Source organism: Onychostruthus taczanowskii, unplaced genomic scaffold, assembly GCF_017590055.1.
Source record: "Onychostruthus taczanowskii isolate IOZ18803 unplaced genomic scaffold, ASM1759005v1 scaffold17, whole genome shotgun sequence".
Taxonomy (NCBI): domain Eukaryota; kingdom Metazoa; phylum Chordata; class Aves; order Passeriformes; family Passeridae; genus Onychostruthus; species Onychostruthus taczanowskii.
The window spans coordinates 9,154,794-9,179,349 of NW_024498906.1; the positions used below are offsets into that span (position 1 = coordinate 9,154,794).

General features: G+C 42.3%; 1 protein-coding gene across 5 annotated transcripts in view; it reads left to right on the top strand.

The window, feature by feature from the left end:
- The first annotated feature begins 1,490 nt into the window (after nt 1–1,490).
- Nucleotides 1,491–24,556, top strand: part of USP9X (ubiquitin specific peptidase 9 X-linked) — a 95,795-nt gene continuing 72,729 nt past the window's right edge. For 2 of the 5 annotated variants that reach the window (XM_041399694.1, XM_041399696.1), the window contains exon 1: nt 1,491–1,785. The gene's annotated coding sequence lies outside the window, so the exon portion shown is untranslated. The remainder of the gene's footprint in view (nt 1,786–24,556) is intronic. The other 3 variants (XM_041399693.1, XM_041399695.1, XM_041399692.1) reach the window with 2 other exon arrangements.

Below are 24,556 nucleotides of genomic sequence, written 5' to 3' on the forward strand. Positions count from 1 at the left end.
CACACCATCTAATGATCAGCAGAAAACCTAATAACTCTGCTAAATCAGGAAATATCAGAACTTATCACCACTTGATTTTGAGCTCTAGCTTTTTACTGAAAAACACCCACCCAGTGTTGTTCCATCTCCTGCAATGAGCTTTTTTTTTTTGTTTTGTTGTTTTTTGTTTTGTTTTAGTTTTTTAGTCTTTTCCCACTGCATGGTAGAGAACATTCTGCACTAGAGGTAAGGTTGTTGGCCTGAGCCTCTCGAGCAAATTCCAACCTGGGGAGCCTAAATTCCTCCTGTGTTTTCAGCTCAATACCATATCTTTCACTTCCTGCTCTTTAATTCTTGAATGATGTTGTTAAAATGAGACTTTGATCTTGGAATTCAGACTAACAAAACTTTAAGCACCACTTCAGGTATTCCTGAAGTCCGAGTTTGCCATATCTGCCAAACTTCTGTCCTGCCACAAAGGCATCCTTTCCCGTTTTCCCAGGTTTTAAATCCAGGCTCGAAGTCCTGCCGGTCGCTATACAAAGCACGCACATAGACCGGGGTTCTACCGATCTCCTACTGTGGCCATGTAAACGCAGGCCTATCAGAGACAGGAAAAAGAACCAAAGCATCACAGAATATTCAGAGTGGAAGGGACGCATGGAGACGCGCGACTCCAACTCCAGGCCCAGCGCAGGGCACCCTCAGAGCCACCCATGTGCCCCGAGTGCCTCGTCCCAAGGCGTGCTGAGCTCTGCCAGGGGAGCTCTCTGACCGGGGAGCCTGCAAGAGGGACAAAAGGCCCGTTCGGCCTTAAAAAAGCGCCGGTGTCCCCGAGCCGGGTGGGCTCTGCGGGCCGTGAGGGACGGAGCCGGAGCCGCCGCCGCCGCCCGCGCTCCCGCCCCGCTCCCGTCGCGTCCCCAGCGCGGCGGGAGGCGGCCGCGCTGACGTCACCACCGTCACCGCCCTGACGTCACCATCCGGGCCCCGGCGCGCGCCCGGCGGCGCGGCGCGGGCCACAATGGGGAGCGCGCGCGCGCCCAACCGACGCGAAACAGGCCCCGCGCGCGCCCGCGCGCCGCTGGCCGTGCGTGCGTGTGTTGTGTGTGTCCCCCACAGTCCTCGTCCTCCCCTCACCGCCACCGCCGCCCCCGCACACGGACAGGCCGGGAGCGGCGGCCCCGGGCGGGCACACGGGCAGCGCGTCACCGCCGCGCTCGGGTGGCCGAACCGCCGCCGCGCTGGGCCGGGTGCGGAAGGCGCTGCCGGCGCCGCCATCTTGCCCACGGGGCCCCGCCAGACGCGGCTGCGCCGCCGCCACTGCCGCCTCCCTCCGCGCTGTCTCCCCCGCAGCGCCGAGCCCTGAGCGCGGAGCTCCCGCCGCCCGGCCCGGCCCCGCCACCCCCGCCCGGCCGAGCCCCGGGCGCGCGTCCGCCCACCCCCCCCGCGTGCGCCCGGTGCCCGGACGGGGCGGAGCGGAGCGCGCAGGCCCCGGCCCAGCCCCAGCCCGAGCCCAGGCAGGGCCGCCGCCGCCGCCGGGCAGCAGCTGGTGACGCAGGAAAAACGCCCCAGAGAGAGAGAAGCGCTCAGGGCCGGCACCCGGAGCGCGGGCAGCGGCGCCGGATTTGCCCTCCCGCTTCCCGCCGCTGCGCAGCCGAGTGGGAACCGGGGGAAGCGGAGCCGCCCCCTCAGAGCCGCGGCCTGGCATGAGACCGTGCCCCGCCGGCCGCCGGGCATGAGGCAGCGCCCAGGAGGGCTCCGGGCCGCCGCAGCAGCCGCCGCGGGACGAGGGGAAGCGGTGCGGGGGTGAGTGCGGAGCGGTGCCCGGGCGGGGCCGGGCAGCTGTTTGTGCTCCCCGGGGATGGGGCTCCGCGGGCCGGGGCGCGGCTGGGGGCGAGGACGGAGCTCCCCGGGACCCGCGGGGTGTGAGGCGGCGGCAGCGCCTCCCTCGGAGCCCCGGCGTGTCGGCCCCGCACCGCCGTGTTTTGGAGGGCGAGGGAAAATGGCTGACGGCTCCTCATCCCCGGCTGCCGGCGGGGGGGAGCGCCCGGCGCCCTCGAGGGGCTCTGACCGCCTCTCCGGGGCCCCTCTGGCCGGACCCCCCGGTGAGGAGGGCCCTGTGCCTCCCCGCAGCGCTGCACCGGCATCGCCTCCCTTGGTTCTCGCTTCCCTTCGCCCCGAACGCCATTACTGAGGTGGAGTGATTGGGGCCGCGTAGGCCCGGGCGACGCCTGGAAATCAGGCCCTGCCGAGGCGCTTTCCCGACCGTCTCAATGAAATCCAGCAGCAGCAGCTCGTTCACGCCCGCTGTAAACACTGTTAACACGTAGGCCACTCCTCTGGCCTCGGCTTCCAGCGCCCCGGCTTCCATGTACGAAAAACGTTCGTGGCTTTTTCGTCTAATTCCTGCAGTTCACCGCGCCGCTTCTCCTCGGAGTTGTGTCTCAGGGCTTGTCTGTAGCGATTTATTTTAGGCAGGACAGCCCTCTTCCCTTGCCCGACGTGTACGGCAGAGGTAGTTGCATGTAGTTTGGCCGTAGGTACTCAGTGTTATTGTCCTCGAGAAAACGGGATTTCACCAGTTGGATGGGCTGTTGGGGTTTTTGTGTGTTAACATGTGCTTTCCCACTTTGTGCAGCTTTGTTTGTATACAGTGGGAATAGCTTTTGAAAATTACTTATTTTGTTCTTGAGTGATTTTTTTTTTTCCTTGTAGAGGTATCCAGAAATGTTGGGGTAGTTTTTAAGATGCCATATTTAATTTTCAGCTTGCTCCTTCAGAAGTCCAGTTAGGTATTTTGAAGATTTGCAGTAGCTCGCAGCTGTACAGGAAAAAAAGAACATTTCAGAAAAGAATTGTTCTAATTAAATGTTCAAAGGACTCCCAGGCTCGCTGCAGACATATTGTGTCTGTCTCAGCTGTTTCCATGTTATCTGTACAACTCGGTTTGTACTCGCAGTTTTGCAGCTGTGTTCATATCACTGGGCGTTTGTATCAGCCCAAAGACCCTCTGAAGCCGCAGGCTCGCAGCCAGCACAAGGCCTGCTTTTGCTGACCTACTTGCGGAGCTGGGGCCTGTATTTTTTTAAAAAGTTGTTGAATTGAGATACTGTTATGCATTCTTCAGTATACTTGTGGCAACACTTGCTGTGACCGATCACAGTAGCCGGGTTTTTCAGCAGCTTCTCAAGAGGCCTGACAAATGGGTGGTAAAATTGTTACATTTAGGAAGGGGCTGTTAATGGGTGTTTGGGGGATTGACCTTTATTGATTGTGGAATAGAAACAGTGTCCCTAGTAAGAAAGAGTTAGGGGTGACTGAAAGCTGTAGGCTGCTAACTTTATTATTCATATTGTACGTGGGAATTTTTTTTTTTTCATATTTTACTTGAGAAATTGTCAGGCCTCCCCAGCAAAAGTGTTGCTGATCAAGTTGCATATTTATTTCAGCAAAACCCAAGTCATACATGAGGGATTTTGTTTGTTTGGGCTTTTTTTTCTGTTTTGTTTTCTAAAACAATGCTTTTGATTCTTGAAGTTGAAGTAATGTTTATTCTTTGAACCAGCAAACCACAGTAGCTGATACCAAGAATTTCAGGGAGGCATATAGAATACATGTATTGATTATTCTGTGCAGTACACCAGACAACAGTGATGCTTAATGATAGCTGTGTACAAAACCCAAAAACATAATCATAAAGCTGCAGTGGAAGAAACTCAAATTATCAGCATGTTTATGGGGAGGGAGTTAACCAGAAATAAATGTAAGATTGTATCATAGTAACTTTTCCCTCTCCAGAGGGTCTTGTACTTTCCTTTTGTGTAGTTTGTCTTCAGGGTGTTTCTTTTGGGAAGCTTCTGTCTTAATCTTGCCTGGCTGCTGCTCCATGTCTTGCAGAATGTGCCTTTGTGGCAATTTCTCTGCCCGTGGAATTGACAGGAAGACTACATCTGGAGGTGGTAATCAATAAAGATAGTGGTAGCAGAACTGTTTTCCATCTCTGTGGAACACTGTCACCCTTACATAAACAATTTATTCCCCTCATTGTGGTGCCTTTGTACTCAGACCAGTGCAACTACTCTGTGTTCTAGAGGCACACTTATAGGTTTATGCACTTTATTAATATGCTCAAATTCGTAGGTGAGAGTCTCAAAATAAACCAAAATAGTGATTAATGTCTATTTTGCAGAATTAAATAGACTTCTGACAAAATAAAGGTACCTGTAATACCTTTGTTCCAAGACATCTTATATTTGAAATTAAAATTAGTTTAGGACCTTCCAGTATTAGTACAGCCTTGGGTAGGAATTAATTTATTTATTAGTTTGAACAATTTATTTTTAAATGGCTTTGAAGTTCTGTTTCTGTCAGGTGTGTATTGAAAATATATTAAATTCCATGGAAAGTATTTCTGCCCTTCCTGCTCTGGTTTGGACAAGTTCAGAAATTATTTCAGATATTTGAATGGAAAGTACTTTTATGTTAGGTAATACTCTGAGTGTAGAGATATATCTGTATATGTGTATAAATATGTATGTGTGTGGGTATGTATTTACTCACTTTTTTTAAAAAAGAAATACTGTTTTATCCATTCTGAAAGATCAAAAATAGGTATATTTTAAAAACATCCAGATCAAGATAGCCTCATTTGTGAAGCAGATGAATCAAAGGTGTCCTTTACTGTTTTTAACTTAAAGCAGGATTTTTTTTTTTAAAGATAATCCAAACCCTGCAAAACCCTTGAAATTATTGTACTTACTTTAATTCTTTCTCTTGAATCACAAGAGCCTTGCTTATCCAGCACTTGCAGAGACCAGTGTGAAGATGTAAGAAACTTTGCTGGATTTTGTGTTAATTTGAAAAGTTGTAAATGAGAAGGCTTTTGTGTAGACAGTTGTTTGCTGGGTGTGAGCATTAATAGTAACTGGATGTGGATTCTCTTGTGCAGGTATCTTAAGTTTTTCGTACATGGAACTGTCTTCTCTTCATCCTCTGTGTAGCTGCACCCAGTTTTATTGTCCATATGACCCCTGTTTAAAATCAGAATCCTAAGTTTAAAGCTGTACTTCAGGGTGTGTTTTGGAACACAGCTTGGTAATTTCTGTCTGTCATTGTAGTCCTTGTCTTTTGCAAAGCTGGCAGCATTGTGTGCTGTTCCTGTAGGTTTGTCTCATATCACACTTGTTATCTGTGTCTGTAAATACACAGCATTACCTTTATTTTTTAACATAACTGAGCGTTGTTCTGATATTCCAGAGCAGAGGCCAAGTTGGTTCTATTAGCACATACTTGCATGCAGTGAGACTTGAATTTTTCTGTCTGGGAAGTTTGTGTTAGAAAGATTCCGTGTTAGAAGAAACACAGTGACTTTTTTCCATGTATAAAATCTAGTTTTTTCTTCTCTTACTAATGTAGGAACATCTGAAATTTCTCACACTCTTACTATGAGGGCCATAATTCATTATGATTTCCCTTTTTAGAACAGTTATGTTGTATTGCCTGGTTCTCCTGTGCTTAAGGCTAGAACATGGCTTGGGTATATGGTTGACAGAGGTGCCCTCTGCACTAGGGGATTTAGATATTTTGTTTAGAGTCTTCAGTAGATAGACAGGGCAGAAAACTGTTCTGTCATTATCTTGCACCCTCAAAATGTCAACTGCTGCCTTTCTGATAATTACAGTGCCCACCTGAGCCCATTGGTGCATGGAGCATCTTCTGTAGATCTGGGCTGGTAAAGTAATTTAAAATGGGGTGTTGCTGACATTGCAGGAGAGCTGTTAATAGCTGTTCTCACTGGAGAGGATGGGAGGAAAGTAAGAAAGGTCTTAAAGTAGCCAGTTGTGACTTAGTATTAAAACTTTTTGCTTCTCTTTTAGTTTTTGGTTGTTTCTTTTTCCTGAGGGAGCTTAACAGCACAACCAGTTTCTTCTGCATTTTCTGTTGTGAATTTTCTAGTATTTGCTTTGTTTTATAAGAAGCCATTAGTTACTCATTTTATTTGAGAGTTGAATTCAGTCTGTTATTAAGGCTTTTTGGTTGATGTTTTTTCGAATAAAAGTTATAAAGCTTGAAATGCAAACCACTGGGATATAGGTATGTTCCCAAGCTTGCTTTTTAAAAGAACATTGTTGATATATGATGTTCTTAAAGAATTAGTTACTCTTGATTGTGAGAATGATTACTTGCTTTTGGTTGACTTTGTACAGCTCTGAAAGAGGTTCATGGGATGTAAATTTAAGATCTAGGTGTATTTTGAACACTGGTATCAGCAACCATTTTCATGAAGTCAGATTGAAGATGCTTTGGATGGGTAACTATCAGGAATGTTAGTGTGGGAAGCTTTTATTTGTAGCATCCTTGATCTGCTTACAAAACCACTATGTAACCCTGTTTAGTGACTTAGTTTTTGTTACACATGTAACTGCTAACAGAAAAATGTGATTTTCTTGCTTTTAGATCTCTGCATGGACATTTCAGTAAATCCTGGTGTTTGGTAGTTAGCATTTAGCTGTGGATTTACTCAGAAGAGGGGAATTCCACATTGCATCATTCCTTAGAGATGTGCTTTTTTTCCAAATTCCATTTTTTAGCTGGGACTCAAGACTGTGTGGAAGGCAAGACGCCCTTGTTGCATGAGTTTCCTCATATCCTCTCTGTTACAAATTGCAAAATACTTCTTTTTATAACAGAAGTGTTCAAGTGACTGCTTCAAAGTAATGAAAAGTATGCAGAGGGAATTTCAGGGCTGTCTTTTCATTAAGCTTTCATGTAAAATACCCAGAAGTCAAGTAATAGAAAATTGTCCCTAGAAGAGCCTTTAAGACAAGTAGCACTTTTTTCTAACAGTCGAATGACACATGGAATGACAGAAAAATGCATGTTCCAAATTCCACAGGGTTCAGTCCTTAACTTATTGAATTGCTGCTTAACCTTTTCTCGAGCTCCAGCAGGACTGCGTGTGGGAAGAGGGAAAGGTTTGGTTTGTCTTAGCTGCAGCAACATGAAATGGTGAAAGAAGGAAAAAAAGATTGTTTAGAAAAGTGTTCAATAAGAGAAGGCAGTGGTGACGTGTGTCAGTTGTGATCTCTCTGTTGCCAGAGAGGCTTTTTTGGTTGGAGGAGGGTGTCCTCACTGCCACTGTGCTGTGGGACAGTGGGGACAGGCCTGTGTTGGCTGTGGGTGGAACTTCAATTTTCTTGTCCAGAAATAAATTTGACAGTGAGGAGAACAAAAGTATCTTTTAAAATATGAGATAGGAATTCATGTTGTTGTGAAAGCGTACTGGCATCTTGGTAAATTAGCCTTGAGTTGTTTATGTTTAATGTTTTTCTGTTGTTTTAGCAATAAAGTACTTCAGTGTGTTCTTTACTGCATTTCAACAGGACAAGTTAATGAATTTGAAATTTAAATGATAAAGATGTGTCTGTTTAACTTAATTTATAAGTAAATGTTGATGTAATGCTGAAATTTTGATAAACCAAAATATTAAACTATACTTTAAACTGTATTTTAGACATCGTAAATTTCTGATTTAGAAATAGAATATTAATTGTTTGATAATTTCTGACGTTTTCTTTTAATGTGTTTTCCTGAATCCTTTAGCTGTGAGAATTTCCTTTTTTTTTGATCTTAAATTGTGACATAAATCCTGTGGAGGTTGAAGATATAACTCAAGTGGCTGGTTCTACAGTTTCAGGTTCAGTTTTGCACAGCTCTCCACGTGTGTTGGCCTGCCTTTCAGACAGTGTTTTATTAACCACAGTGGGGCCTTAAAATCCCAGGTGCTTTTCCTTGAATACTTAGAGTGGTGTGTGTGTATAGACACACATGTGCACACTCCTGCAATGGGACTTTTCCTAGGATGATGTACTGACTTTTTTTCTTAGGTGAGGTGGTAGTGTCAGATTTCTAAAGTGCTTTACAGTTCTCTTGCTGTGTCAGGATGTCTTTGTGATAGTTTTGGTAATTAGGCAGCAGCACAGCCTGAAAATTTCTTACAGTGTGTCTTCTTGTAGCCGTTCAGCCAGGTTGCTGTGGTTGACAGTTTGTCACATGTCTAGTGAAGATGCAGCTGAAAACATGAATTTCCTTTGTGCCTTTTTTCCTTTTCCTTCCATGTATAGGATTGCAAAACTGAGGGGTTTTTTTATTGTTGTTGTTTTTTTGAATGGATGCAGCAACCATCAGTTGAGTGATGTTCAGTGAGATGATCAGTGAATTCAGTGGTAGTGAAACCTTGCTGTAAGCTAATGTGTAATGAAAAAACCCCAATTAGTCCCAGCCTCTGGTTAGCAGGTGTATGGCTGGAATTTTCCACTTATCTGCACCATTCTGAGATTTTTGACTAGATGAAGGAGGGTTTGTTTGGTAGTTCATTCTGTCATGAATGTTCCTTTTATTTTCTGTCGCTTTCCTGATAATGGTATGGATATTTGGGACCAGTAGAATTCAGGATAAGTTGCCTGGAGGCAGCTGGAGGAGGACAGTGGTTAGTTTAGTTTCATTGTTGGCAGGTGAGAGCCAATACAAGAGTTTAATTTGGAGGTTCCACTGCACTGTGTTGGTTGATCCTTAGATGGTACTTGAGAAGATGATCTTTTTCTGAAGATGAAATTGTACTGATGCTGGCTGCACTGTTTGTGTCACATTCACCCAGGTACAAGTATCACCCTGAAGGCTGAGCTGTTGTGCAGGTAATGGACTCATGTGGGCCAGCACTGAGTAACTCAACAGTGGAGAGCAGAGGATCAAACTCTCTCCTGCTTTGTGCTCTCAAGTATGTGCTTACACTGTGCTACACCTGAAATACACTCTGAGGATTTGGCAGTGTTGATGAGTCACTGCATTTCTTTGTGGGTGTGAAAATACAATAAATAAGTAGTAGTTCATGCTTAAAATGAAGACTAACCCTGTAGTTCTACTTTCAGTTAGTCTAACAGCAAAATTTGTGAGTTTATCATTGCATGTCACTAAAGTTCTAAATTGCAGTTGTCCACTAGAATTCTTGATTCCATATATTTGACATAATCACTTTCTCTAGTGTGTTTCATCAATTTAAGTTCTTGTCTTAGAACTTCTTTCCAGAAATGAAGTGGTGGGGGAGAAGCCTGAACAGCAGTGTTGACATTTAAACAGTTCAGTCACAATGATTTTTCCTTTGATAGGAATTGTGAAGAAGTTCCTTTGGGGATACATTTCTGTAGGTATAAAAAACTTTGCTTCTTATATAGGCTGCCAAACTGTTTGTTTTCTCTTAAGCTGTTTTCATGATTTTTTTGATTATTTTCTCTTAATAAGAAAATACTGTTAAAATCTTTGTAGTTTGCTTCTACTCGCCTGTTTGGTCAGGTGATAGTAATCTGCTTTCAGGGAGAGTTGTCTTGTTTCTACTGAATAGCTGATGTTCTGTTTCCCCAGAACTGGTGATGCTAGGGGTATACTTTGGAGACACTTTCTATCTGTGAATAAGAAAGTGTCTGCATTACAGACAACAGCTTGTCACAGGGTGCATATAATCAGTTGAGCTTTTTTCTTTGCCTTGCTGCATTTGTAGATATGAGGCTGATGTTTGAGGTGCCTTGTTATTGCACAGATTCTTGATAAATGGAAGTGAAAAGTTTGTTTTCCTCATATCATTTCATCAGGACATGGGGTTTGTATCTGAGTGGATTTCTCAACAGAACTAAAAGCTTATTTTTTAAAGTGTATCCATTATTCATTTTTTAGTCAAATTGTCAGATGGCTTAGTGAAGTTACTTTAAATTGTGTGTGGTGAAAAACAAATGATGCAAAGAGCCTTGGGAAAAAATTAGGAATCATGGTCTATATAAGCATTTTATAATAATTTAAGAACCATTTAATGGGATAGTAAATAGATCCTGTGATCCAGCCTGGCTTTGAACACTTCCAACAATGTGACATCCACAACTCTGGGCAACCTGTTGGAGTGCTTCACCACCTTCACAGTAAAGATTTTGTTCCTAGCCCCTTGTCTAAACCTACCCTCTTCCAGCTTAAAGCCATTGCCCCTTGTCCTTGTCAGAAGTCCCTCTCCAGCTTTTTTCCAAGTCCCTTTTATGTACTGGAAAGTGCTTTAATGTCTCTCCCCAGAGCCTTCTTCTCCAGGCTGAGCAGCCCCAGCTCTCTCAGCCTGTCTTGATGGCAGAGTTGCTCTGGCCCTGTGGTCCTTCTCCTGATCTCCTCTGGACCCGCTCCAACAGGGTCTTTCTTGTGCTGGGGACCCCAGGGCTGGACACTGAATAGGGGTGGGATGTCACCAGAGCAGAGTAGGGAGCAGAATCCCCTCCTTCCCCCTGCTGCCCACGCAGCTTTGAATGCAGCCCAGGGCACGTTTGGCTTTCTGGGCTGTGAGTGCACGTTGCCTGGGTTGTGTTGGGCTTCCTGTCCCCCAGCAGCCCCAAATCCTCAAAGCTGCTCTCATTCCATCCTTTACCTGGCCTGTACTTGTGTTTGGGATTGCTCTGACCCACGTGTGGGAACTTGCACTTGGTTATGAACTTCAGGTTCCTCTAAGTTTATATAAACATGGAAAATGGGGAAATAGGAGAATGAAGCTTGTCATTAAACTGGTGTTTCCCCCTCCCGCCTCCCCTTAATTAGGAGCTCTTCCTCCCTTTGGATCTTGACTCATTCAGTCAGATGGAATGGGATTGTCATTCACTATTTTATCTGTGGAATTCTTTCTGTAAATGCATGTGTGACATCAGTCTAAATTCTGAGTAGAATTATTCCTCTGTTAATAAGCTTGATAGATTCTTCAGGTTCTTTTCATTCTCATCCTGTATGTTAACCAAATGTGAATCAAAAAATTTGTGTTGTCTTTGTTATTGATGAAGAACTGAGACACGGAGGCTGTGAACTTCAAACCTACCTCTTGTCATAGCTTTTCAGTGGATTTTGGTTAGATATTCAGGTGTTACACAGTTTTGTTGGCTTAAATTTCTGTTGTGCCTCCTGGCTCTTTCTGAGTTTTCTCTTTCTGTCAATACCAAGAAGAATGAGAGGAGGATGAAAAGGTGAATGAATCTGAAAAAGGCTGGTGTGTTCTCCAGCAATGTTTTTGTACAAGACACAGAATTAACTTTGGGGAGTTCTGTATAGGTGCTTTATAAGCCAGAGATTTCACTTTTATTTCTGAAGTTCTGTTTCTTTCCTTATAAAACATCATTAAACTTCTGTGACAAATAAGGTACTGACAATTTCTCTTCCTGGTGCCTCAGTTGATTACTGTTTACCCAGGGGACTTAGGTCAATGGAAATGAAATTACAGTGGAAACCAGATTACTCTGAAAATTCCTATTAGGTAGGAGAAAAATGACAAATTCAGCCTTTGACAAATACAGAGAGCATGATGTGTCTGTCTCTCTTGTAATTTTGTTAAACGAAAACTTGTGAAAAAGTCCTAAGATGTTGACTGTCACAGTGGATGTAGCTGTTGTACTCAGCTACTCATGCTCTGTCATCTCTAGTTCAGTTTTTGCTTTACCTGAGTTTCCAGGTAATGTTTGAATTGTAGAGTTTGGTTGTTTTGCTGACAGTTTCATAGCTCTGGCTTTTTTTTCTTGTTTTTCTTTTTTTCTTTTTTTTTTCTTTTCTTTTTTATTTTTGGTTTTTGTTGTTGTTGTCGTCATCAGAAATAAAATTTTTGCCACCTTCTGTGCTTTACAACTTCTGTGGTGTTACCTGCTGTGGCTTTGTCATTAAGTCATCTGCTTGTAGTGAGAATATTCAAAGTATTACTGCCAAATAATTTTCCTGACTCATTGCAATCTGCTGAGTATTCCACTGGCTTTATCATAATTTCCAGGACAGTTTGTTGCCTTCACCTTCTCAGACTTCTTGCACTTGGCATTATTTGCTGTGGCTGCTTAATATTTCTTTTATGACTGAACTTGTGCTGTTGGTGGACTGACATTCCTGGCATTTATCATCTGCTAAACAGCTTTCTCTGTGTGCATTTTCCTGTGTTATCCATTATGCTTGGGAAGAATTTTGCTCTTTATGACTTTTCTGTGTTGTGAAGGCTCATTTGTGCCATAATGTACATGAACCTTGATTATATATTAGTTAAATATGTGCTAATTCTAATTGTCTGTATTCTGTTTCCTTCCCTTTCCCTTCTCTTGTAGGGTGTAATTTCATGAGAGATTTGCAGTAATGCTGAAAGAGTTGGTTCTGTTCATGGTTATGTGTTCGTCCTGTTTCTCCTGCCGTTGTTAGTGTTCATAGGGCATATGATGAAGCTGAAAACTAAAATGATTTTATTCCTATCCTCCAGTTACCTTTCAGCCAGCATGGCTTCTTGATCTGGCTGGTGATGTGGTGATGCAAGGGCTAATTCCATAGTGGTGAAAAAATGGTTAGGATGGAATCCAGCAGGATCACCCTCCTTCCTTTCTTGTCACTGTGGAGACCTCCCTGATTTCAAACGGCCTGAGAGGCTCTGCACTGGGTGAACGCTTGTCCACATGCAGAAATACAATGAGACCTATTTTCTGAAACTTCTCAGGATATTATACTTGTACTGGGGGATGAGATTGCTGTTGCACACCGAGATTCCAACAGTGGAAGCAGAATAGATCCATGCACAGTGTGGTAGCAAACCCACCTTACTGGAGTCTTGTCACTCTCATGTGGTGCTGGTTTAAGCACTGTCCCTGAGAAGAACAGGTCCAGTGTTCCTCTTGTCTCTCTGGGCCTGTTGGTAGGCTCAGCTCAGAAATGGGATCTTTGTAGGCTGTTTTGTGACTGAAGGGAGGGCTCATGAGCAAGGGGGTTTATGGGATTGGTAGTTTTTGGGATTATTTCAATGCAGGGAGAACAGCAGCAGTATGTATTGTGGATTTTTTTTATTTTGTGTGTGGTGAGTTGTGGGTTTTTTGAATGACTTTCTGGTTTTCAGATAGCTGCAACAGAGTTCTTAAACCCGTCCTTAACCCTTAGGATGATTGTTTTCTCCCTTAGTTGGTTGTTGTCTCCTGCATTTCTCAGTAAAGAAGGTTATGACATGCTTTTTAGTAGGCTTTATGGATACAGGAATACTGTGTTTCTGGGACAGTGGTGTCACTTCTTGGTTCTGGCAGGGGAGAGTGAACATAGTGGAAATAATTCTCTTATTTCCAACCCTGCTTTGTTCTTAGTGTACTTTCTAGGGGCTTTTTGTTCCTTTCCAACCTCCTTTTCTATGTATCTTTTTGCATTTCTATCAAACTACAGCCTTTTGTGTTGGCAGAAGGAGCATGAAGACAGAAGACAAAACTGCTGTTCTGTTGCCACTTCTTACTTCCCTATAGAGAGGCCAAGATTTTTAAGGGAAGCTGTTACACAAGTTCTCTGGAGCAAGGAGATAATTTTCAGGGATTTCTGGAGCATTCAGTCTGCCTAGGAAGATGGGCTTGTATGAGTTTGGTTGAAATGGAGCATGTTTAAGGCAGACAATATTAAAAGACATGAGCTATCATCTTGCAACACCTCTGGGGAGCTTGTGCAAGCATGATTTTTCAGGCTAAGTATCTTCTGACTGAAATGGTTGTAAGGCAGCAGAAAATGTCAAAATGTTTACTTGCAGTTATCTGGCATGGAACAGTACAAAAACTGCCAGGCTGAGTAGGCAGCTGGTTCGTTGAAACTAGTTGGAAGTTTGGCTAAGTTTGTTAAATAGTTGTGAAGAAGCTTATTGAAACACAAATTTTAATGCTGGTGTCGCTTTCTTCTGTATTAGAGATATTGAATTACACTTGACAATGATGATGGTGGAGTTTGGGTTCTTGTGCTTAGTTTGTGCTGATTAAACGTTACACGAAAAGCAGAGTTTTAAAAAAAGTGAAATGACCGCTTGTACAGTAACAGGAATGCTTAGATATTTGAATTTAAAGCATTTAAAAATATCTAGGTGTTTCACAAAGTTGTTTTTGTCATGATTCAAGAACATAATCTGCTTCCAATTTAATACCTGTGTTAGGTGCTGTATCATGCTTTAATTATTTAGAGTTAACCAAGCAGTAAGTTGTGTTGGTTTTATACATTGTGTAAAAATTTCCATAATGTGTTGATAATGTCGCAGAATATTAGATGTAAAAACTACTATTAATAAATTGATTTTCTTTAGTACAGTGTTTAACATAGTTTAGAGAAGCCATTAAGTTTTCCATCAGGAACATGATGGGAGCCAGAAGGGCTGAGCCTGATTTTTGCAGGCCAGTTTTAGACTCCGCTTTTCTACCAGAATCTTTACACTCCAGTTGCAGTGTTGGCATCGGGTGCTGCACACCATGGTGGCACATCAGGAGCTGGGCATAAGCAGGGTTTAAGAAACAGTGCACAAGTAACATGTAAAAATAACATTGTAGTAATATCCCTAATTTACTGGCTGAATGACTTCAGCCAACATTTCAAATGTTTATAGTCCTGAGTTTTGCAAAGCCTTAAGTGCAGTATATATACTATAAATAAGGTCATGTTTTAAAGCTGCAAGTGGGACAAATCTGCAAGATGCCATTATCCTTCCCTTCAGATACTTGAGAAAGAATGGAGGTAGCAAAAGCTGTTCAGCACTTACCAGTGGCCTCATAAAATGCATGAGTTTCATCAGAAATTACAGAATCCACGATGTGTTTATGTATCTCAGGAAGAAACCAAGGCCAAGGATGGTACTGAACATGAGTGAGGATTTGGACCTCAGTATGGTTTGGTACAGTCTTCCAAGCATGGAATGTTGAAGAGTTATTTTGTTTTTTATTCTGTTCTGTAGGAAGAATTGGAATTGTGAGCAGTATTAAATGGCTCTAGTACCTCAAAGGGAGTGTTTTGATTTAAGCTTTTCTAATTAACTTTTTTAAATTTTTGTCTGCAGTTAGTGTTATCTGTAATCCTGAGGCAGTTGGACTAGATGATCATTGGAGGTCCTATGCAGATGAACAAAACAATTATATTCTTAAATATTCTTATGATAGAAGGAGGAAATAGATACTTTATGATTTTAGCTTCTTCAGTCCTGCCTATGAAATTGTGCTTCAAAATATCTGAGCTTTCTTTGTGAGCCCTGCAGCAAAAGGAGAAAACAACATCCAAGGAAGTTTCCGAGGTTTATCTTCTGTTTATGCTCTGCTGGAGCTAAGGTACAAAAGTTCTGAACAGTTATGAAGAGTTTGTGCCCCACTCATAAAAGGACGTGAGATATTCTGTGGATGTCTTTTGGTAGTTACAGGACCCATGTTCTTCTCTAGTTAACAGCAGGACCTGGCTTAAAGAGACATTATAGAATCTAATGCAACCTAAAATAACAGCAAAACCTTCCTGCATAAATTGAAAGCTGAAGTACTATCAGTGGCTTCACCTCTACCCTCATATTTGATACAAACCCCAATGGTTTTAGCAAGCTAAAGGTCCAAGCATTTGATGATGAAAGGAGAAAGGAGCCTTGAGCACTGTCAGGGTTGGGCATCCACAACCTCCATGGGCGGTGTGTTCCAGTGTCTCACCATCCTCAAACTGAAATTTTTTTCCTAATATTTAACCTAAATTTCCCCTCTTTCAGTTTGTGCCCATTACTCCTTTTCCTGTCACTGCCATTCCTGATGAAGAGTTGCTCTCCAGTTTCCCTGTAGACCCCCTTCAGATATTGGAAAGTTGCTGTGAGGTCTCCACTCAGCCTTCTCTTCTCCAGGCTGACCAGGGAGATGCTCCACTGCCCTTACCAGCTTTGTGGCCTCCTCTGGACTTGCTCCAACAGTTCCATGTCCTTGTATTGGGGACACCAGAGCTGTACACAGCACTCCCAAGTGGGGTCTCACCAGAGCAGAGTAGAGGAGGAGAATCAAAAGATGTTAGAGAATACCTGAGTTTCTGTACTGCATTGTAACACACTTGTCTGATTAAATTTACAGGGAAAAATTAGAGTTTAAAAAAATGAACCTTTACTGAGTGAAACCAGAATTATTAACATGATTTTAACAAACAGGAACACATTCCTAGCCAGACCCTTCACCTAGCAATTCACAATTTCATACTGTTAATATATTACCAATGACATAGATAAAACTATAAAATTGCTAATAAATATTGCACATGGCACCCAAACAAGTGGGGTGACAGTGAGAGCACATCACAGAGTAATGTGAGTTATCTGGTAGCTTGGCACAATAAAATGTGCACTAACACAGCCAAGTGTCAGGTCATCTACCTAGAAAAAAGCACATACAGAAAACTTTGTATATATTGGTGAATGTGACAAAAAGCACAGTTATTTTACAAAAGCAACTGCCTGTGAACACCACAATTGTATGTAACAAGAATAAATCTTGGTGCTGTTTTTTTAATAGAAACATATAATTTTGGTCACAGAACTGATAAGAAACTTGTGAATTACAGCCTTTTACATCTAGAAAAAAAGTAAAAATTCTCCCTCCACACCAATTTGCTGCTGCAGTGAGATGAGTGCAGTGGGATGAATCAAATATCTGAGCCCATTGCAGAGCAGGAGAGAAAACTTGTGAATTACAGCCTTTTACGTCTAGAAAAAAAGTAAAAGTTCTCCCTCCACACCAATTTGCTGCCGCAGTGAGATGAGAGTGCAGTGGGATGAATAAAATATCTGAGCCCATTGCAGAGCAGGAGAGACCATCCATTGCCGAAGTAGCCTGGCTGTTCTGGGGTTTGCAACTATTTGTCTACTCCCTAGCAGCTAGGGAATAAAGATGTCCTTTTGAGATTGCTGTTTATATTCTCTTTGACTTTTGGGCTTATCAAAGAAGAAAAAGAACTGAGAAATCAGCCAACAAGAACTACACAAACTGTACTTTTACTGGCACTTTCCATTCAAAAAAATCAGAGCTGCCAATCAAGCACACAAACAAAATCAGGGAGAGCGGGAGAACCTATCTTTTCATCCAGCTTTTGAGAAAAGGTGCAGCATTTCCTCCACGTGACATGGCGTCTCCTCCTTGGTTTTGAAGCCCCAAATTATAAATACAGTAAAGCATTATTTTGAGCTAGGAGCTTTTAAGCTGTGGACTTCAAGAACAGAGCCAATACATCTAAAATGTGTGTTTTGCAGGTCTTTTAACTTGGGCTGCAAGAAAACATTTGACTGCTTGAATTAGCACACAGAGCTAAGAAAAGCAGCTGATACCACTACCACCTATACATAGATACACTTTCAATTAGGAATAATAAACATATAGAGAAACCATCTCTAAACATAACTCCTAAAGCACAAATGATAAAGAGTAACATATTCAGTAAAAGTGTTCTTTGGGCAAGTGAAAAGGGAGGATACCAGATGCATTTCCAGAACACTGGGACTGTTTTTGCTCAAGTGTGGTTGAACTTTGATGATGAATTTTGCTCCATGGCTTGCAGAGGTGTAGCTGTCACATCCATTTTTGGATGAATCCAGGACCAAGCTGTGGGTTTAACAATCAGAAGTAAGGGACCAAGAGCATTTAATGTCTTCAGTGCAAACTTTAGACATACTATTTTCTTGAAGTAGTGTCAGATGTAACGATACAATAACAATTGCTCCGAAGATGATGGATTACCAACTGTGAATGTATTCCCTGTCCTTGCCTGAACTGTTCTATGGCTGCCTGAAAAGGAACTGTGTTTGCAGTTGGACCTGAAGTATCAGCTCAGTCCTGATTGGCTCTATTGCCAGGAACACGTTTTTTGGGTTGCAGAAGGACAACTTTGTGCGTAAATCAACTGTAGCATAATTGGAAAAAAATATAACAGTATGAATTGAATCTGAGTGAAACAAATTATATTCTGAAGTTCCTTGATATTTTTGTTGGTTTAGTTTTGAAGGTATTTCCTATTGTAGCTCGTTCTATTAATACTAAGATAAAAGGAAACCTTACCCACTTCTTTGCATGTTCATTGGGAATTCAAGAAAAGGGCTTTATGGTAAGTGAAAGTCATCATTCAAACCATGTAAGCATTTTAAGATAGATTTTTGCATTTACTAGATAGAAGTTACTTAGTAAGTTTGCTTTTCTTATGTTCCAGTGTGTGCATTTTCCAGTGCTTTTTATATTTACTGGATTCTGTTCTTGAAAAGTCTGGGTTTTTTTACTGTCACAACTACAATTTTCATCTCCCATCATAAAACCCATCATATTTAGCTACTTACCAGTGCCTTGAATGTAGTTTCTTCATTGCTGGGAAATGTTTAGACCTGTAGTTTAAATAATAGAATTTTAGGGGCTGAACATTTATGTCCCTCTTCTTTCTGTCACTGAGATACACAGAATATCCTTGAGGATGTATTTTGATGCCAGTGTGATTCCCAGTGAAAGCTCCTGAGAGTGAAGGAGTGGTTGTGCAGGATGAGGCCCAGTCTTGCTCAGCACTTTGTCTGTGACAGCAGCCTAGGATGTGCACCTATGGAAAAGCACGACAGCAGGGCAACATGCTTCATCCATCAGGGGAACTCAGTTAATTGTCCTAACAGTTGGTGGGTTTTTCTGTAAGGCATTGACTGAGTACTGTATATTTGGATTTGTCTCTGTTTACTGTCACATGAGCTAAACACTTCAGAACAGGAGCTGAAACTGTTTTTTCCATCTGTTAGCCAGAATGAAGTGTGTGATCTGGAGGCCTGTCCTTTCATTACATTATTTGTGAAAAAGCATCATGTGCTGTAAGTAATCAGGGGTGCACTCTCTGACTGTTACATGTCCCAAGAATTATTGGCAGGTGAATGTCTTTTGGAGAAAGATGCTGCTGCTCTCCAGTTCCCTTTCAGGGCCTGGCCTTCAGCAATTACTGCTTTGAAGCAAGACAGTCCTTTGATGTAAAGGGTTTCCTTTTTTTATTTAAGTCTTTTGGGAAATTACTCCACGTGGAAGCACCTCTCCTCTGAAGACACGCTGACGTGCTTGGGAGTGTTCAGCCTGGAGAAGGCTCTGGGAAGACCATAGAGCCCCTCCTAGTATGGAGAGGGGGTTACAGGAAAGGCATTAGTGATAGGACAGGGAGAATGGCTTCAAACTGAGAGTCGGTTTGGAATGGATGTTAGGAAGGAATTATTTCCTGTAGTGATGCACTAGTGCAGGTTGCCCAGAGGAATTGTGGATGCCCCATCCTTGAAAGTATTCAAGGCCAGGTTGGATCAAAGGAACAGCCTGGTTTAGTGGAAGGTGTCCTGTCCATGGCAGGGGGTTGGAACTGGATGATCACTGCAGTCCCTTCCAACCCAAACCATTCTGTGATGCTGTGAAAAAAGTTAATACATTTTGAGTATAGTGGCTTTGTTGCCTTGATGTGCAGAGCCCAATCCTGTCATCAGCCTTGGCTTGAATGCAGTTTGTTTTGATTAGAATTTCTTGGGCTTCAAGTTTGGAAGTTCTCTTTCTATGCTCTTACTGCTTGCTTAAACTCATGTGAGTGCTGTGTGTAGGAGCATCTTGTACAAGGTGAAGTTGGATACTGTTAAGTAGCTGTATCTTAGTTGAGCCTAGTCCCAACACCAAGTTTTGAAACTAAAAAGAAAAGAATCCTGAAAGAACTGAAGTATGTTTCAGGACAATTCCCCTTTGTTTTGTGAATTTTAGGGCAAATAGAATCGGATGTTTATGTGGATGTTCTCAATGTTCCAGAAACTTATGCTGCCAAATGACTTAATTTCAGGTGTATTATGTGAAATGATCACGAAAAAGGTTGCTTGAAGTAACCTATTTTTTACTGAGAGCAGTTTTAGTTTGTAACTATCACTTAGCTCAAATTCTGTCTTGTACTGTACCATTAAGACATTTATTGCGTTGAACTAATGTTGGAATCTGAAGCAGTTGACTGCATCTCACATACACTCACTTCTTTAGGAGGAGAAGGAGCTTAAAGGTTTTTTTTTGTAATGTATGCTATTTGAGATAACATTTTCTGATTGCTGCTTATTAGGTATTTTTTAAATGTTGAAAGTTAGATACTTCTTGCTCTACTGAATAGTAGCTTAATGACAGGTTTTGCATTAATCATTGAATGCATTTCACTTTCACTTCATGTCAGTGTTAATGAGTGAAATGCTGCGACCTCCAGTTCTCTATTCTGATTATGTAAATAATTCCTTCCTTCCTGAAAGATACAAGGCACAGGGAGGAAAGAAAATGGAAAATGTGTGGGGGTGTCTGTATGTTGTAACTACTGAATTAGGTCAGTGTTACAGATTTGGGGGAGGTGTTTCTAGTTGAAAAGTCGTTCTGGTTGAAATAAAGGAATAGGGTAGAAGTCTAGAATTTTTAAACTAGAATCACATCATAATCCTTGTGATGAGTCAGTATTTATTAAGGTTTTAAGAAGGCAGTTCCTAGAATCCTGTGTGAAACAAATCAGTGATACCTTTCAACCCCAAATTTGTATTGCTGCTGTTAAGCCCTTCTGCAGTACACATCACACTTGTGATAAAGCATATCTGTGAGCTCCCGTGTCATGGGAGCATCCTTCTGGAATAAATTGCTGCATGGTTGTTAGAAAGCTCTGTTGTTACATGTTAAGCAGTTCTTACTCTGGCATTCATTGTTTCCACATGGCAAAGTAGATTTTGTGATGTATGTCCTCACTTGTGTATAACCAGAATACTTTAGTTAAAGGAAAAATAGGTGTGTCCCCCAGATAAGGCTTAGGTAATGCTCATGAATAATAAACTGTGTTTTGAGGTCTGCCTCTGTCATCTGGCACCTTGCATTTGCTTTTTTCTGAGACTGTATTTTAAGTAGCTAATTCAGGGAAAGAGGCTGTATGTATTGGGGTGTTTCAGTTACTTTTGAAGAGGAGACTGAGAATCTCAAATGAAGACCATTCTAGAACTCAGATGTATTAGAAAAATGTGTTTGTATCATTGCATGCTAAGATGCCATCCTTTGTGTTGTTCTGTAACAGAGTATTGTGTACATATTTGCTTCTTACCTGCCACTTACCCAGGAACCCACATCTGATTTTTTTTTCCCCCGGCTTTTGAAAAGTTTGATTTCTCCCCAAAACAAAATTAACCTATTCTGCCACGTAGGCATGAGATTGCAGACTGTGGAAGCTGAGGTGAGGTTCAGGTGTGCAGCTGTACTGGATGGCTGAGTCTGGAATCAGAGGCCCCTCCTGGAGGACAGTGCCGTGTCTGGTGTCCTCCATGTGGGCAGCAGGAGCTCCCATGGAACTCCTGGGTGGTGCCTTGGGAATGGGGACCATAGCCAGTCAGAAAATGTACAGTTGTCTTTTTCTGGAGCTACTGAAAGGAGTCAGGTGGAGCAAAAACTGGCTTTCACTTATGATTTAGTGGTGGATCAGGGTCGCAAAAAGAGATGGGAAAAACAAGTCAAATAGGAATTTTCTCAGTTGACATCAAAGGCAAGTGTCAGTGGGTTTCATTTGACTCAGTCTTCATAGCCTCATAAACTGCTTGATTAGCAGTGGAGGAGTGAGTTTGTCACTTAGCAGGGTTCTGTCTCCATCTTGACCCTGTGTTAAAACATCCACTCAGAGCTTTGGGTAAAGGTGTTTTTTTTTTTTTTAATGTGCCTCGTATCCGTGGCATAGGGCAACCCTGGATGTATGGACAGAGTGGAGAATGAGGTACTGGAAGGCAATGCTGCAGAAAGGGACCTGGGAGTCCTGGTCAATGGAGAGTTGAATGTGGATCAGCAGTGCCCTGGCAGCCAGGAGGGACATCTGTGTTCTGAGGGAAATCAGGCACAGCAGTGCCAGCCAGGCAAAGGAGGGGATTGTCCCCTGCTCTGTGGTGGCCTCGCCCCAAGCTGGTGCACAATGATGTAAGAAAGACATGAAGTCCTTAGAGAATATCCAAAGGAGGGCCACAAGGATGGTGAGGGGTCTTGAGGGGAAGCTGTGTGAGGAGAGGCTGAAGGCAGTTGGTCTGTTCAGCCTGGAGGAGACTGAGGGGAGACCTCACTGCAGTTACAGCTTCCTTGTGAGGGGAACAGGAGGGACATGCACTGATCTCTGCTCTGTGGGGACAGTGACAGGACCTGAGGGAACGGCCTGAAGTTGTGTCAGGGGAGATTTAGGCCGGATATTAGGAAAAGGTTCTTGCCCAGAGGGTGGCTGGGCACTGGAACAGGCTCCCCAGGGCAGTGGTCACAGCACCAGCCTGGCAGAGCTCAAGAAACATTTGGTGAATATTCTTGGGCACATGGTGTGATTTCTGGGGTTGGTTCTGTGCAGGACCAGAAGTTGGACTGGATGATCCTTGTGGGATCTTTCCAAATTAGCATATTCTGTTGATTCTAGGATAGTGTGCTGAATCCAAAATCAGAAATAATAGAAATGAGATGTATATAAAAACTAACCTAGAGTATTCATTAAAATTCAGCTGGATACTGGCAGTTTGAATTTTGTTTAAGTTTGTTCTGTTGGGCTGTCTGTACACTTATATATACATATATGTCACTGCATCAGTTTACATTTGTTTATAAATTATCAAATTAATTATAAATAGGTATAAAGGCAATTCTTGAGCTGAGCCAAACTGTGCCTTGGTGTGTTGTTACTATAAAAAATTGAATTGAATAGTCTGAATTAAAGAAGTGATGGGAATTCAAAGTTTCATGGTTAATTAGTTCTAGAGAGGTTAAAGAAGTGGTGTGTTCTCCATGGGCATGCAGTTTGATGTTTTCTCTGAAACATAAATGGTGAGTGAGTGGCTGAAAACAGGACTAGTGAACCACTGCCTTGTAATGCTCTTTAAATTGCACTAATTGGATTATGATTGCATTTATGAAAGTGTGTTTGTATATTCTCTAATTAAAAGGAAAATACCTGAACAAGGATATCCCTGCAATTGAGAACATGCATCTGACTACAAGAAGCACTCAGATGATTTATTGGAGATGGAATGTTTTTAGTTAGCTGAAGCATAACCTGAAGCTGCTGTTGTGTGTCTTGAGGACATCACACAAATTTGGAGGGAGGAGTGATGGACTTGCTTAGGAAGTTGGCCTTGGCTAATGCACATGACTAAGACAAGAGAAACTCTGTGTAAGCCCTGAAATAGACTTTCCTGGGAATGCAATTTAAGTAATATGCATGGAGAACCATGGTTAGACTCTAAAGCAAACAGTCTCTAAATAAGAGGAAGAAAAATATGCATAAGTTCTTAATGTAAATGTTTTGTATTTACTGGCATCTACAAAAGTAATAATATTTTTCTTAGATTTTATTTCATTCTATGAATTTGCAAGATTTTGAGTAAATTGGTTATTTCAGTAGTAGCTTTCTTGTATCTTCTTAAGTTGTGCTACTTGTCTTGAGCAGAATGGAATTTACAAGAGTGCTTTACCCACATCCTTCAGCTAAGCACAGAGGCAAATCTGAGGGTAAGTTCACACTAATGTCAGTCAGTCTGACAGGAGAGCTGCAGTTTGTCCTGGTTCCCTGGCTGGCATTAGGGTGAGTACTCTGGCCTTGCAGTGCACCACTTCACATAATTAAAGAAACTGAAAAAGAATCAGTCTTTGTACATTTGGTGGGATTTTGTTGTTGTTTCCTTTAGTACTCTGAACCACCTCACTTCATAATTTGGCACAAAGCATTAGAATAGGGAAGAGATAAAATCAAGGATCTTGCCCTTGGCATCAGCTATTTTGGAGCTGCAGCTGCTGGTGGACACTTCTGCCTGCAGTTTAAGCCAGCCTGGACCAGGATTGCTGCTGAAATGAACTGTTCTACCTTTTTCCTGCTTTTTTGCTACCTCACTCCTTGTGCCAGCACAAGTTTTTTATGTGGCTGTTCTGTGACCCAGCCCTGTTAAGGAAGAATGGTGGTGATTAGAGAAGGTTTATTGTGGTGGTGGCTGGCTTAGGGCTGCGGAAGAGTGCAGTGTGAGTTGGCAGCAGTTTGATTTCACTGGTTTATGTGAGTACCTCGAAACCTCCATCAGGCAGTGCAGAACTGACTGCATTGAACTGCAGTAGACTGCAGTGTGTGTGTTTGTGTATATATATATATATATGTGGCAGGAAAGGGACTCTTGCTGGTACTTCCTACTTAGTGATCTTTATAAACATCAGTAGAAAACAAATACTCAGGAGGGCATTTTTAAAAAAGCACAGATTAAATACCAAATACACCAATTTCAAAAGTTGCATTTCAAAAATCAGTTTCTTCCTAAAGAAAGTTTTGAGTTGGTAATGCATTTGTTCTGGACTTAGTAGGCTTACCAAGCCTTATGAATATGAATTATGAAAGCTAGAGATGGATAACAGTTGAGTGTTTTGAAACAGTACAATTTTATTCAAAAGTGAGCATTGTTCTAGTGACATTACTAGAGATCTTGAAGTTTGTTGGTGCTGTTAATATTGGAGACTGGACAGAGGAGTTAGAGTGTATTCAGTCAATTTTTATTGTATATATAATGCCTTACAATTTCACACAATATAAGAGAAGATTTTAAAGTGTCTTGGAGAAAGATAACAGCACTGAAACTTAACTTGAGATGAGACATCATAATAAAACACTTGGGAGTATGCACAGTGTTGCAACAGAAATTTCACTCCAGTTGTTAACTTGAGGTTTTGGTGATTGGATCAGGAACTCAGCACTGCCAAATGCATCT